Source organism: Coregonus lavaretus, assembly GCF_964263955.1.
Source record: "Coregonus lavaretus genome assembly, contig: HAP1_SCAFFOLD_4720, whole genome shotgun sequence".
NCBI lineage: Eukaryota > Metazoa > Chordata > Actinopteri > Salmoniformes > Salmonidae > Coregonus > Coregonus lavaretus.
In genome coordinates, this window is record NW_028156229.1 from 30,464 (window position 1) to 45,000 (window position 14,537).

The 14,537-nt window shown below is 42.5% G+C and overlaps 1 pseudogene across 1 annotated transcript in view; it reads right to left on the reverse strand.

Moving 5' to 3' along the window:
• Nucleotides 1-334: 334 nt before the first annotated feature.
• LOC311126582 (sodium-dependent neutral amino acid transporter B(0)AT2-like) overlaps nucleotides 335-14,537 on the reverse strand; it is a 16,431-nt pseudogene continuing 2,228 nt past the window's right edge. Inside the window, exons 2-11 of the transcript in view lie at nucleotides 14,261-14,418; nucleotides 11,857-11,983; nucleotides 11,187-11,362; nucleotides 10,523-10,633; nucleotides 9,948-10,189; nucleotides 6,631-6,811; nucleotides 5,555-5,756; nucleotides 4,328-4,487; nucleotides 1,830-1,992; nucleotides 335-1,275 (exon numbers count right to left, since the gene is read on the reverse strand). The product of the transcript in view is annotated as a sodium-dependent neutral amino acid transporter B(0)AT2-like (transcript). The remainder of the gene's footprint in view (nucleotides 1,276-1,829; nucleotides 1,993-4,327; nucleotides 4,488-5,554; nucleotides 5,757-6,630; nucleotides 6,812-9,947; nucleotides 10,190-10,522; nucleotides 10,634-11,186; nucleotides 11,363-11,856; nucleotides 11,984-14,260; nucleotides 14,419-14,537) is intronic.

Consider the following 14,537-nt stretch of genomic DNA (forward strand, 5'->3'; position numbering starts at 1 on the left):
TCTTGCCTCAGACACAAGGCATGTTATTTTCTAAACACCCTTCACAAGTTACTGTGGCAGGATATTTGTTTATGGGTGGTCACTGGTCATACCAAGTATCACTTCACAACTTCCCCAATCTTTGCCCCAAATTCCTCTCCTTACTTCCCTGAACATATCCAATGTATATTTCAAGTGTCTCTCTGGATCAGAGCCTCTACTTGTCTTATTATACAATATACAAGTTGGACTTTAAAGTCCTTGATACTCAGCCTCTTCGCTTCCCTCTAAACTCCTCACCTACATAAGTGTGTCTTTGGATCCGAATCAAGTCACACTACAAGAAACCCAAGAATACAATTCATACATATAATTTACCCGTGAGCAGTTAGTTGAAACTGTCATCACAGTTCAAGGAATAGGATCCTGGGTGCGTTAATACGGCACTTGAACCATAAGGCATTTGTTACAGTACTTGGCAGTACAATGATAAGTCACTTATGATAGGTGACTTATGATAGGTGACTTATGATAGGTAATTTATGATAGGTCACTTATGATAGGTCACTTATAATAGGTAATTTATGATAGGTCACTTATGATAGGTCACTAAGGATACAGGGTATTCCATTGTGCTAATGTTAGATTTCTTTGGTAATATGGATGAACGGTCATATACATAGTTATTCATTATTAAGATTCATTATCAATTAAAAGTCTGGGGATATAAGTGGAGTACTTTCCACTATTTCAGTCAAGAGACGCTCCCCCTCACTCTCTCTCTCTCCCTCTCTTTCTCCCTCGCTCTCTCTCTCTTTCTCTCTCTCTCTCTCTCTTTCTCTCTCTCTCTCTCTCTCTCTCTCTCTCTCTCTCTCTCTCTCTCTCTCTCTCTCTCTCGCTCGGACCCTCATTCCCACTGCCGCTCTCCTCTCTTCGTCCCTTGATTCTCAACCCCCTCTCTCACACCGTATCCTCTTCCTCTTCCTCCATATCTTCCTGTTGTGGGAGGAGTCTGTAGTGGTCGAGGCCCAGCGGTAGGAAGCTAGCCCTGGGTCGGCCATCATCCTCCACCGAGGGGGCATGCTGGGAGTTGGAGTCCAGGGCGTCACTGGAGTTGCACTTGGTGTACCTCTCTCGGTCTATCTCCTGGCCCCCGAGCTCCCCCTCGGGGCCCATGGCACGGTTCTTCAGCCAGGAGTGAATGTAGCCAACAGGGACGGGCAGGGTAGCAGCCAGGATCAGCATGGCCAACATGGCCAGGGCCCAGTCTGGGTACTCCAGAGTTGTCTCTGATGCCTGGAGAGAGAGGAAGACATACACTCTTAGGGTTCCAAAAGGGTTCTTCGGCTGTTCCAATAGGATAACCCTTTCTGGTTCCAGGTAGAACCCTTTTTGGTTCCAGGTAGAACTCTTTAGGGTTCCATGTAGAACGCTCTGTGTTAAGGGGTTCTATATGGAACTCAAAAGGGTTCTACTTGGAACCAAAAGGGTTCTACCTGGGCCAAAAAAGGTTATTCAAAGGGTTCTCCTATGGGGACAGTCAAATAACCCTTTTAGGTTTTAGATAGCACCTTTTTTTCTAAGAGTGTATAAGGGGGATGAGAGTGAAAGAGAGAGAGAAAAGAAAGAAAGCGAGAAGGAGGGAGGGAGGGAGAGAGGGAGGTATAAGAAGAGAGTGAACAAAGGTGAGTGTAATCAAGCAATTGAGAAAATAATGTACTTCAAGGAAGTTAGGAAGGAAGGAAGGTAGGAAGGTAGGAAGGTAGGAAGGTCAAAAGGAAGGAAGGAAAGGAAGCCATCCATCTAGCCAGCCAGGAACAGGGACCTGGGCCATTGTAGGGGTATCTCACCGTGGTGTGGTTCCAGGCTGTGTAGGTCGGTCGTTTGAAGACCATTCGCAGTAGACTGGCCGCCAGCAGGCCCACCATAGCAAACAGACACACGTACTTCCACAGGTACTTATACAGCACCGGGGGGCGCCATTTCAGCATGATCTCAATGTCATCCAAGAAGCTTGGGAGGAAAGGAGATGCTAGATGTGTCATCATCACAGATCCTGAATCTCAAACCAACCCCTCTGGCCTCAAGCCCACTAGACACTTGTGGAGATGTTAGAGGATTAGATAGGTGTCCACAATATGGCAACAATTCCACCCAGCCTATCAGAGGCTTGATTGTATTTCAGATATCCCTGAACCTGATTTAGCTTTGAGCCTTTTTGCAGATGTCTCAATACTATTGTGGATAATCAGGCTCCCTTCAAGAAATTAAGGGTTTAAGGTTAATCGAAAGCCTGGTACAGTCCGGATGTATCAGAAGTCATTCATAAAAGAGTTGATGCTTGGGTCAAGGCCAGGAACACAGGCTTAGGCCCGGACTGACAAGCTTTTAAGCAACTGAGGAATCATTGTGTAAGACAAATCAGAAAGGCTAAATCTTTCTCTGACGCCTGTTCATGGTTTCATGATTATCTTAGTGACAGAACTCAGGCCATCATGATTGATGGGGTTAAGTCTGAACGTCTTGAAGTACATAAAGGTGTACCACAGGGGTCGATTTTGCAACCTGTTCTCTTCACTATTTATATAAACACCATTGGTCAATCTGTAGAAAAATGTTAACTTAATCTATATGAAGATGATACTATTATGTATGCTACTGCCCCGACTGTTGATCTGGCTGTGTCACTACTAAAATCGGATTTTATAGTTATGCAGGAATCCCTTGCTGATTTAAGACTAATACGGGCAAAACTAAATACATGTTGTTTTTAAACACTCGTAAAAATGTTTCAGATGAACTACGTTCACTCATTACATGGTTCTCAAATCGAACGCGTTCCCCCATATAAATACTTAGGCATTTAGATTGATATGGATTTGAAGTTTAAAAAACATATCGATGAGCTGGTAAAGAAGCTGGTTAAAGTAGGCTTTTGCTACAGAAACAGATCGTGCCTTTCTCTAAGCAGTAGGAAGGAGAATATTCAATCAACATTTTTAGCTGTTCTTGATTATAGTGATATTATTTATCAAAGTGCAGCTGCAACTACTGTTAAACCTTTGGATGCCATCTACCATAGTGCCCTTCGTTTTGTCACAGGTGACAGTTTTTTATACTCATCACTGCATCCTGTATCAAAAGGTTGGCTGGAGTTTGCTAAAGACCCGTAGATCTCTACATTACTCCCTTTTTGTTTACAAGTCCCTACTTCATAAACTTTCGTCTTATTTAACTTTGCTGTTGAAGTATAGACACCTGAGTTGTATTATATTGGGCACATTTGTAAAAGAGACGTAGGTCTCAATATGTCTTCCCTGTTAAAACAAAGCTTGAATAGAAAAATAAACACAAAAGGTTGAAAATCTACAGGTTAGGACAAGAGGATTCTAATATCCCATATGTATTTGCATAAATGCGGAAAAATTCTAAACAATGGGACTAGCAATGCGAGCGAAAACGACTGGAAGTGAATGTTAGCATTGCAGAAAGTTCACCATCAAAGTGGAAAATAAAATAAAATAAATACAGTAAGTTTCAGCTAACTACTCAGCAAACACATAACTATTTTACTCTCATTCTATTCATTTAAATGTTTTTAACATTATCTACATCCACTTTATTAGTTGATTTCCTGACCGCTGGTCACGTTTACAATGCTAATCCTGTATCTGTACCGTTTACAATGCTAATCCTGTATCTGTACCGTTTACAATGCTAATCCTGTATCTGTACCGTTTACAATGCTAATCCTGTATCTGTACCGTTTACAATGCTAATCCTGTATCTGTACCGTTTACAATGCTAATCCTGTATCTGTACCGTTTACAATGCTAATCCTGTATCTGTACCGTTTACAATGCTAATCCTGTATCTGTACCGTTTACAATGCTAATCCTGTATCTGTACCGTTTACAATGCTAATCCTGTATCTGTACCGTTTACAATGCTAATCCTGTATCTGTACCGTTTACAATGCTAATCCTGTATCTGTACCGTTTACAATGCTAATCCTGTATCTGTACCGTTTACAATGCTAATCCTGTATCTGTACCGTTTACAATGCTAATCCTGTATCTGTACCGTTTACAATGCTAATCCTGTATCTGTACCGTTTACAATGCTAATCCTGTATCTGTACCGTTTACAATGCTAATCCTGTATCTGTACCGTTTACAATGCTAATCCTGTATCTGTACCGTTTACAATGCTAATCCTGTATCTGTACCTGCTAATATTTGTATCATAGAAAAGAAAACATGAATAAATTATTCAAAGAAAGGAGTACTGTACATCATTGGTATTATACTAATACATTGGTATTGGCAAACCCGTTTGGACGCCTTACCGGTCAGCTCCGTACACCCAGGCCACAGCGAACGTCTCAAAGACCACCACGATGATCAGGGGCATTGTGGCAGAGTAGTCGTCGAACATCGTAACAAAGTAGTTCCCAGAGCGCTGGGTAAACAAAAGTCCGATCACAAAGCCCAGAACACAGCTGCACACTGAACCATAATGACAAAGAACACAGCTACTTAGTGACTCACTGAACCATAATGACAAAGAACACAGCTACTTAGTGACTCACTGAACCATAATGACAAAGAACACAGTTATTTAGTGACACACTGAACCATAATGATAAAGAACACAGCTATTTAGTGACTCACTGAACCATAATGACAAAGAACACAGCTATTTTGTGACTCACTGAACCATAATGACAAAGAACACAGCTATTTAGTGACTCACTGAACCATAATGACAAAGAACACAGCTATTTAGTGACACACTGAACCATAATGACAAAGAACACAGCTACTTAGTGACTCACAGAACCATAATGACAAAGAACACAGCTATTTAGTGACTCACTGAACCATAATTACAAAGAACACAGCTATTTAGTGACTCACTGAACCATAATGACAAAGAACACAGCTATTTAGTGACACACTAAACCATAATGACAAAGAACACAGCTCTTTAGTGACTCACTGAACCATAATGACAAAGAACACAGCTATTTAGTGACTCACTGAACCATAATGACAAAGAACACAGCTATTTAGTGACACACTAAACCATAATGACAAAGAACACAGCTCTTTAGTGACTCACTGAACCATAATGACAAAGAACCCAGCTATTTAGTGACACACTAAACCATAATGACAAAGAACACAGCTATTTAGTGACACACTGAACCATACTGACAAAGAACACAGCTCTTTAGTCACTCACTGAACCATAATGACAAAGAACACAGTTATTTAGTGACACACTGAACCATAATGACAAAGAACACAGCTATTTAGTGACTTCCTGAAACATAATGACAAAGAACACAGCTATTTAGTGACTCACTGAACCATAATGACAAAGAACACAGCTATTTAGTGACTCACTGAACCATAATGACAAAGAACACAACTATTTAGTGACTCACTGAACCATAATGACAAAGAACACAGCTATTTAGTGACACACTGAACCATACTGACAAAGAACCCAGCTATTTAGGTGTATTTGTGTATTTGTGCATTTGTGTGTGTGAATGTTTGTGTATTACCAGTGAGCATGGTCCTGTGGCGTCCCAGCAGGCTGAAGTTGTCCATGAGGGGGGTGAGGATTCCCTGCATGGTGCCGAACATGGTGCTCATGCCCAGGTTGAGCAGCATGAGGAAGAAGAGCGTGGACCAGAAGGGGCTGGCAGGGAACTGGGCCATGGCCTCTGTGAAGGCAATGAACGCCAGGCCCGTCCCTTCCACACCCTGGGGGTCAGAGAGAGAGGGACAAGAGGGACAAACACTTTATTCTATGTGGAGTATGTTGATATTTGTAACCTGTATTCTTTGTCGAGTATGTTTAAGCAATAAGGCTCGAGGAGGTTTGATATATGGCCAATATACGTGAAAGGGCTGTTCTTAAACACGACACAACGTGGAGTGCCTGGACACAGCCCTTAGCCGTGGTATATTGGCCATATACCACAAACCCCCGAGGTGCCTTGCTATTATAAACTGGTTACCAATGTAACTAGAGCAGTAAAAATAAATGTTTTTTCATACCCGTGGTATACGGTCTGATATACCATGGTTGTCAGCCAATCAGCATTCAGGGCTTGAACCACCCAGTTTATAATGATATTTGTAACCTGCCTTTCTTAATAAAGTATTGAAATTAAGAGGGTTTGAGCGAGATATGTGTTAGAGAGGGGGGGGGGATTACAATGGAATAGAGAAAGGGAGGGAGGGAGGGAGGGAGGGAGGGAGGGAGGGAGGGAGGGAGGGAGGGAGAGAGGAGGGAGGGAGGGAGAGAGAGAGGGGGAGGGAGGGAGGGAGGAGGGAGGTAGAGAGGAGGGAGAGAGGAGGGAGGGAGGGAGGGAGGGAGAGAGAGAGAGAGCGAGAGAGAGAGAGAGCGAGAGAGAGAGAGGGAGAGAGAGAGAGAGAGAGAGGGCAAGGTGTTAACAGGAGGTTGTAAGGGGTGAAGAAAGAGAGGGAATTCAATGATGGGGAAACAGTTAGAGGGAGGTAAAGACAGCCCCTTATAAATAATTTAATAAAAAATACAAAGGACTCCTTTCTCCATTCTCTCTGAAAACAGGATTTGAACCACAAGCCCCCTAAAACCTAATCTGACCCTCACCTTGCTCATCTCCTCATCCAGGTCACAGTCGGTGATGTTTGTCCCCACCTGGGAGCCGTAGTGATGGTACCACTCTCTGTATTCAGGTATGGTGACGGAGGCAGGATCAGACATGTTGAACCACGGCCACCAGTGATGGTTGGTTCCATGTGTGGCCATGTCGTTTAACAGCCCCAGATTTCTGAAGGGTTGGAGGTGACGTAGCGTGAGCTTAGAATTGTAAGGTTCCTTCTGCAAAAAGTTGATTCTGAGATAATTGGCTTTAAAGTTACCAACCCTTATTGTTTTGAATGGTGTGAGCAATTTTTATCTCACATCCTTATTAACTTAACAACATGAGCTGGGGTATTTAGAGTACTACAGTGGCTTGCGAAAGCATTCACCCCCCTTGGCATTTTTCCTATTTTGTTGCCTTACAACCTGGAATTAAAATGGATTTTTTGGGGGTTTGTATCATTTGATTTACACAACATGCCTACCACTTTGAAGATGCAATATATTTTTTATTGTGAAACAAACAAGAAATAAGACAAAAAAACAGAAAACTTGAGCGTGCATAACTATTCACCCCCCCCAAGTCAATACTTTGTAGAGCCACCTTTTGCAGCAATTACAACTCTCTTGGGGTATGTCTGTATAAGCTTGGCACTTCTAGCCACTGGGATTTTTGCCCATTCTTCAAGGCAAAACTGCTCCAGCTCCTTCAAGTTGGATGGGTTCCACTGGTGTACAGCAATCTTTAAGTCATACCACAGATTCTGGCTTTGACTAGGCCATTCCAAGACATTTAAATGTTTCCCCTTAAACCACTCAAGTGTTGCTTTAGCAGTATGCTTAGGGTCATTGTCCTGCTGGAAGGTGAACCTCCGTCCCAGTCTCAAATCTCTGGAAGGCTGAAACAGGTTTTCCTCAAGAATTTCCCTGTATTTAGCGCCATCCATCATTCCTTCAATTCTGACCAGTTTCCCAGTCCCTGCCAATGAAAAACATCCCCACAGCATGATGCTGCCACCACCATGCTTCACTGTGGGAATGGTGTTCTCGGGTGATGAAAGGTGTTTGCTTATTATTTTCTTTAAGCAATGGCTTTTTTCTGGCCACTCTTCCGTAAAGCCCAGCTCTGTGGAGAGTACGGCTTAAAGTGGTCCTATGGACAGATACTCCAATCTCCGCTGTGGAGCTTTGCAGCTCCTTCAGGGTTATCTTTGGTCTCTTTGTTGCCTCTTTGATTAATGCCCTCCTTGCCTTGTCCGTGAGTTTTGGTGGGCGGTCCTCTCTTGGCAGGTTTGTTGTGGTGCCATATTCTTTCAATTTTTTAATAATGGATTTAATGGTGCTCCGTGGGATGTTCAATTTTTTTTTATAACCCAACCCTGATCTGTACTTCTCCACAACGTTGTCCCTGACCTGTTTGGAGAGCTTCTAGGTTTTCATGGTGCCGCTTGCTTGGTGGTGCCCCTTGCTTAGTGGTGTTGCAGACTCTGGGGCCTTTCAGAACATGTGTATATATACTGAGATCATGTGACAGTTCATGTGACACTTAGATTGCACACAAGTGGACTTTATTTAACTAATTATGTGACTTCTGAAGGTAATTGGTTGCACCAGATCTTATTTAGGGGCTTCATAGCAAAGGGGTTGAATACAAATGCACGCACCACCTTTCCGTTATTAATTTTTTTGAATTTTTTGAAACAAGTAATTTTTTTCCATTACATGAAATCCAAATAAAAATCCATTTAAATTACAGGTTGTAATGCAACAAAATAGGAAAAACGCCAAGGGGGATGAATACTTTTGCAAGGCACTGTATATAGGTAGAGAACATTGAACAGAACAATCACTCAATTTGGGCAAAATTGCAGATAGAACATTATAATTCCAAGCTCTCAATATCGCAATTCCCTTCAGGTACATTGGTAACATTTTATTTGAAGGTATGCTTACACTCTTAGAAAAAAAGGTTCCAAAAAGGTTATTTGGCTGGACCCATAGGAGAACCCTTTTTGGTTCTAGGTAGAACCCCTTTTTTGGTTCCAGGTAGATCACTTTTGGGTTCCATGTAGAACCCTCTGCAGAAAGGCTTCTAAATGGAAACCTAAAAGGTTCTTTCTACCTGGAACCAAAAGGGTTCTACCTGCAACCAAATATAGTTATTCAAAGGGTTCTCCTATGGGGACAGCTGAAGAACCCTTTAAGGTTCTAGATAGCACTTTTTTTTCTAAGAGTGTACATATGGACATGTCTTTCATATGTCTCCATAATAATGCCATGATTTATAAAGGGATAGTTTATCCAAAATTACAAAATTACATATTGCTTTCATTAACCTGTAAGCAGTCTATGGACAATGCAAGACAGCAATCCATGTTTTGGTTTTGTTTACCTGGCCACTGTCTCCAAATGCCATTTTTATTAGCATTTTTCACACTTCATATCCAAATCATGTTAAAGTAACTTCATTGAGGTACACCAGAGTTTCCCAACTCTGGTCCTCCAGTACCCCCAACAGAACATATTGTTATTGTGGCCCTGGACATGCACACCTGATTCTACTTGTCAATAATCATTAAGCCCTTGAGAAGTTGAATTAGGGGTTTTTGTCCAGGGCTACAACAAACATGTGTTCTGTTTGGGGTACTGGAGGACCGGAGTTGGGAAACACTGACCTACACAATCAGACAGTTTAGGATGATCTGGACACGACGCATGAAAAATGCTAATACAGGAGATATAGACTTGCATTGGTTTTGTGCCACAAATGCTGAAATATAACAAAACCGTTTGACATAGAAACAACAGATTTTCGGCGGGATTCTTAAAATAATGTTGATTAATTATGAAATGATGAAAAATATTAATAACATTCCACCCATGAGGCCACTAGGTCATTTGACTGCAGGAAAGGGCAACGGAAAGCAATATGTGATTTTGTAAATTGGGTGAATTATCCCTTTAAAGAAAGGCGATTCAACACTATTGAGATGCCAACGCAAACACATTTTAAATTAGAGGGCCTTATTTCAGTGAAGTAAGTTATCCCTTTAAACTGGGCTGAAACCTTCCCCAGCATGAGTCAAGGAGTGTTACATCAACAGAAACATGAGACGTGCAGCAGACATTACACATAACTTCTCAGTTACATGATCTACAAACAGTCTCTCTCTCTCTCTCTCTCTCTCACTCACTGTTTCTCACTGTCTTTCTCTCTCGTTCTCTCTCTTTCTCTCTCAATCACGTTGTCTCTCAATCTCTCTCTCTCTTTCACTGTCTCTCTCTTACTCACACACACCATCCCCCCTTGACTCCATACTTACTGGGTGACGCAGTTCAGGGCAATGTTCTTGGCCCTGAAGCCCAGCACTACGAACACCACCAGTGATGCGAGCACAGAGGTCATGAAGTTGATGCAAGAGACCATGAGCGCGTCGCGGTGGCAGTTGTTGTGGATGGGGTTGTAGGAAGAGTAAGCGATCACAGAGCCGTAGCCCAGGCCGAGGGCAAAGAACACCTGTGTGGCTGCCTGCCGCCACACCTGCACCTCAGCCCAAATTTCTATCTGAGACAGAGACAGAGAGAGAGAGAGAGAGAGAGAGAGAGAGCGAGAGAGAGAGAAAGAGAGAGAGAGAGAGAGAGAGATAGAGAGAGAGAGAGAGAGAGAGAGAGAGAGAGAGAGATACAGCATGAGACTGAATTCTATTCTATTTCTTTCTGTCAATTCAGGAAGTGAATTGAAATTCTGGTCCTCTCTGGTCCTCTTCTCCAGAGTGCTTAATTCTTGTTTTTGTTGTTTTAAAGTGTCTTTGTACATCTTGGAGATTCTACTTGTAATTAAAAGCGCTATATGAATTAAATCTATTATAATAATTATTATTATTATTATTGTACTTACTTTAGGGTAGAACATGTAGGCGATTCCCTCCATGGCTCCATCCAGCATCAAGCCTCTGATGAGGAAAATGAACAGCACAGCATAGGGGAAGACTGAGGAGAAATACATCACCTATGGAGAAGAGAATTACAATTCAAATTTAGGAACCCATTAGACCTTTTCATCTAGATTCTAAAATAATGTCTATGGATTTGGGAGGGTTTTTTATTTCTCTAGCCACATTCCTCAGCTGTATACTGGGAGAATCTCAGAATGTATCTTTAACTTTACCTATAGGGAGATATAGGGCTGGGTTCATGGACACAGACTAAGTACCATAAGACTTATATTGGATTAAATCAATATTCATGAAATTACATTCTACATTCTCTTTTAAAAACTATACATAAAAATAAAAAAACATTTAACAAGACTAGGCCAATGAAAGAGGACATAGGCATAACATTGAACAATTTAAATGTAACATTTAAAAACACTTTGCTTTTGCCTACAACAGAATTCAGCCGCTTTCTTTCACAGCTAGCGTGTTAACTACTAGCCTACCAGAATCATGGTTAGTGGTGGCCGGGGGCAACACTACTTAGGGTCAAGGAGGGTGGTGACTCCTTATATTGTTTGTAACATGCTATATGTTGTGAAAAAGATGAACTGAGAGCGTCCTTACCTTGGCAGAGGACTTGATGCCTTTGATCATGGCTAGACAGACGATGGCCCAGGCAGCCAGCAGACAGCCTGTCATGATGGGGTTAAACTCACCAGACTCATTGATGGAGTCTGTGATATCTAGAGCCTTCCGGAACCAGAAGTATGAGGTAGGGGAGCTACCTGAGCATTCCTTTACTGACAGACAGAGAGAGAGAGAGAGCGGGAGGGAGGGAGAGCGGGAGGGAGGGAGAGCGGGAGGGAGGGAGGGAGGAAGGAAGGAAGGAAGGAAGGAAGGAAGGAAGGAAGGAAGGGAGAGCGAGAGAGAGAGAGAGAGAGAGAGAGAGAGAGAGAGAGAGAGAGAGAGAGAGAGAGAGAGAGAGAGAGAGAGAGAGAGAAGGAGGGAGGGATTATAGAGTTTACATACACAAACCCTGCTCTTGTAGAATACAATGTGTCCATTAGACATCTAAACACAAAAATAAGGAGAAGCATGATATGTACCCTAGCCTACCCAACCCAGCACACACACACACACACACACACACACACACACACACACACACACACACACACACACACACACACACACACACACACACACACACACACACACACACACACACAGTCTTGTACAACTAACCTTGTGGGGACAAAATACTATACTACACACACACAGAGCTAGTGAATACCAGTGTTATTGGTGGTCATGTCGATGGGACACTGCTCCCAGGGTAGAGGATACTGGAAGGAGTTGCCCATGTAGAAGAGACTCCATGCGATGATGACATTGTAGTAGAGAGCCACAAAGAAACACACCTGAGGAAGGAAGCCAAGGGTTAATGCAGTTTTTAACACATGCTAGCTGCACCTGTAGACTTCCATTCATTGCGTTAGTTGGCAATGGCTCGCAAAACTACATTCAACTTCCTTCAAACTGCACGCAGGGACATCAAATCATAAACTCCTATGACTCTGGGTAAGTAATTGCCAAAATATCGCACTATCCCTTTAAATATTGTTATAGCAGCTCCCTGAGAGCAACACTGAAAGAATGAGTATGAATAGGGTGCCAATGTTAACCAATAGGGTGTCAGTGTTAACCAATAGGGTGTCAGTGTTAACCAATAGGGTGTCAGTGTTAACCAATAGGGTGTCAGTGTTAACCAATAGGGTGTCAGTATTAACCAATAGGGTGTCAGTGTTTACCAATAGGGTGTCAGTGTAAACCAATAGGGTGTCAGTGTTAACCAATAGGGTGTCAGTGTTAACCAATAGGGTGTCAGTGTTAACCATTAGGGTGTCAGTATATACATACGTAATACCAACACAGTGGAGAGAGGAGTGTGCAACTACTTCTCTTACATTACAGAGAGATCGTTCCCCTAACCACACACACACACACACACACGCACAAACCTCTAGCCTTCTCGAGCCACACAGGTGTCCGAGTCAGTTTGTTTTGTATCTCTGTTTACCAGACATAAGGTGAATAAATAGGAAGTGTTCATTCAGACAAACATTGATAACGGAGTGAACTCTCACTCTAACTATGCTGTTTATAAGACCTCCTGGTGTTTATAAGACAGCTAGACTACACCAGTCTATCTCTGCAAGGTGTTCTGCTGTTCTTCTTTGCCTCAGGGCTTAATGTCAGGTTCCAAACACGTCCACAGTCATTGGCGCAGGACCTGTTAACAACACTAAGAGACATATTTACACTGTTGACTGATTTTCCTGGATAAGTGATCCATACAAAATGTCCTGCTCTGGGAGAATTATTTTGGGGCATTACTATGCTGTTTCTGTAGTATTTTTGTTTCCCACTACAAACGTATGGTTCTTATGGTTACTTCATTGAACTTCATTCAAATATGCATTCTACATGCATGGAGCTGTTTTTGACTTATCCTGGAAATCCAGTGAATGCCTTCACCACAGATCTATAGCCTCAACATTAGGCCTTAACCGTCACCCTAGTGACAATGTTTGGCTCCCAAAACATTTCTGTCAGGCCAGGGAACAGCCTATGTTCTCTGACCTGGATTTGTCCAGTGTTTTTAATTCCTTAGAACGTTCCTTTTGAAAACATTCTAGGAACAGTCTAGCAACATTGTGACAAATCAAGAGGCATGGCGGGAGGATCCTTGGATGTTGAATAATGACATGAAGTCAACATTTTCCTTTGGACATCGTCCAAATGTTTCTCATGACAAGCAGAATAAATAAATAACCTTTTCTTTCACCACAACCAAACAACCGAATGGTAACCAAATGAAAGCAGTCCCAACCAAACAACCGAATGGTAACCAAATGAAAGCAGTCCCAACCAAACAACCGAATGGTAACCAAATGAAAGCAGTCCCAACCAAACAACCGAATGGTAACCAAATGAAAGCAGTCCCAACCAAACAACCGAATGGTAACCAAATGAAAGCAGTCCCAACCAAACAACCGAATGGTAACCAAATGAAAGCAGTCCCACCCAAACAACCGAATGGTAACCAAATGAAAGCAGTCCCACCCAAACAACCGAATGGTAACCAAATGAAAGCAGTCCCAACCAAACAACCGAATGGTAACCAAATGAAAGCAGTCCCAACCAAACAACCGAATGGTAACCAAATGAAAGCAGTCCCTTGTGTGTGGTGGGAATGTGTGATGTTAGTTAATTGAGAAACTAGTCCCTGTATGCGTCCCAAATGGCACCCTATTCCCTATAAAGTGCAGCATTACTTTTGACCAGGTCCTATTGGGGCTCTGCTGCTCTGGTTGAAAGTAGTGAACTACAGATCTGCTGTCTTCATTTCATCACTCTGTTGTTGCAGATCATTTTCCTGCACAGCAGGAAATGTTAATTTTAGTGTAGTCAAGGTTTAAAAAGGCTTCTAAGGTTTGTAATTTCCACGTTAACATTTCAGACTTGATTTTCCCTACAAAAATGTCCATTCATTAAAATCTACATAATAATTGATATTTCTTGTTGCTGCAGGATTATTTTCCTGCTGTGAGAATCAGGCTCAAATTAAGATCATACATCTGTACATCCTGTAGGAAATAGGGTGCCATTTGGGACCCACCCCCTGTTGTGCTCACCATGCAGCTAGAGTAGCCGATACCGGCCAGCTTGGGGGAGATGTGCTTCCACACACCGATGCTGCCCTGACGGATACACTGGCCCGCAGCCAGCTCCATGAAGAACAGGGGAACCCCCACCACCACCAACAGCATGACATAGAGCACCATGAACGCGCCTGTCAAGAGATAGAGAGAAGAAGGCAGAGAGTTAAAGGGGAAATCTGCAGTTCACTGTTTCGGTAAACAGCTGAGGGATGGGGTTGGAGAAATGTAGGCCTGTTGTAAGGCAGGTCCT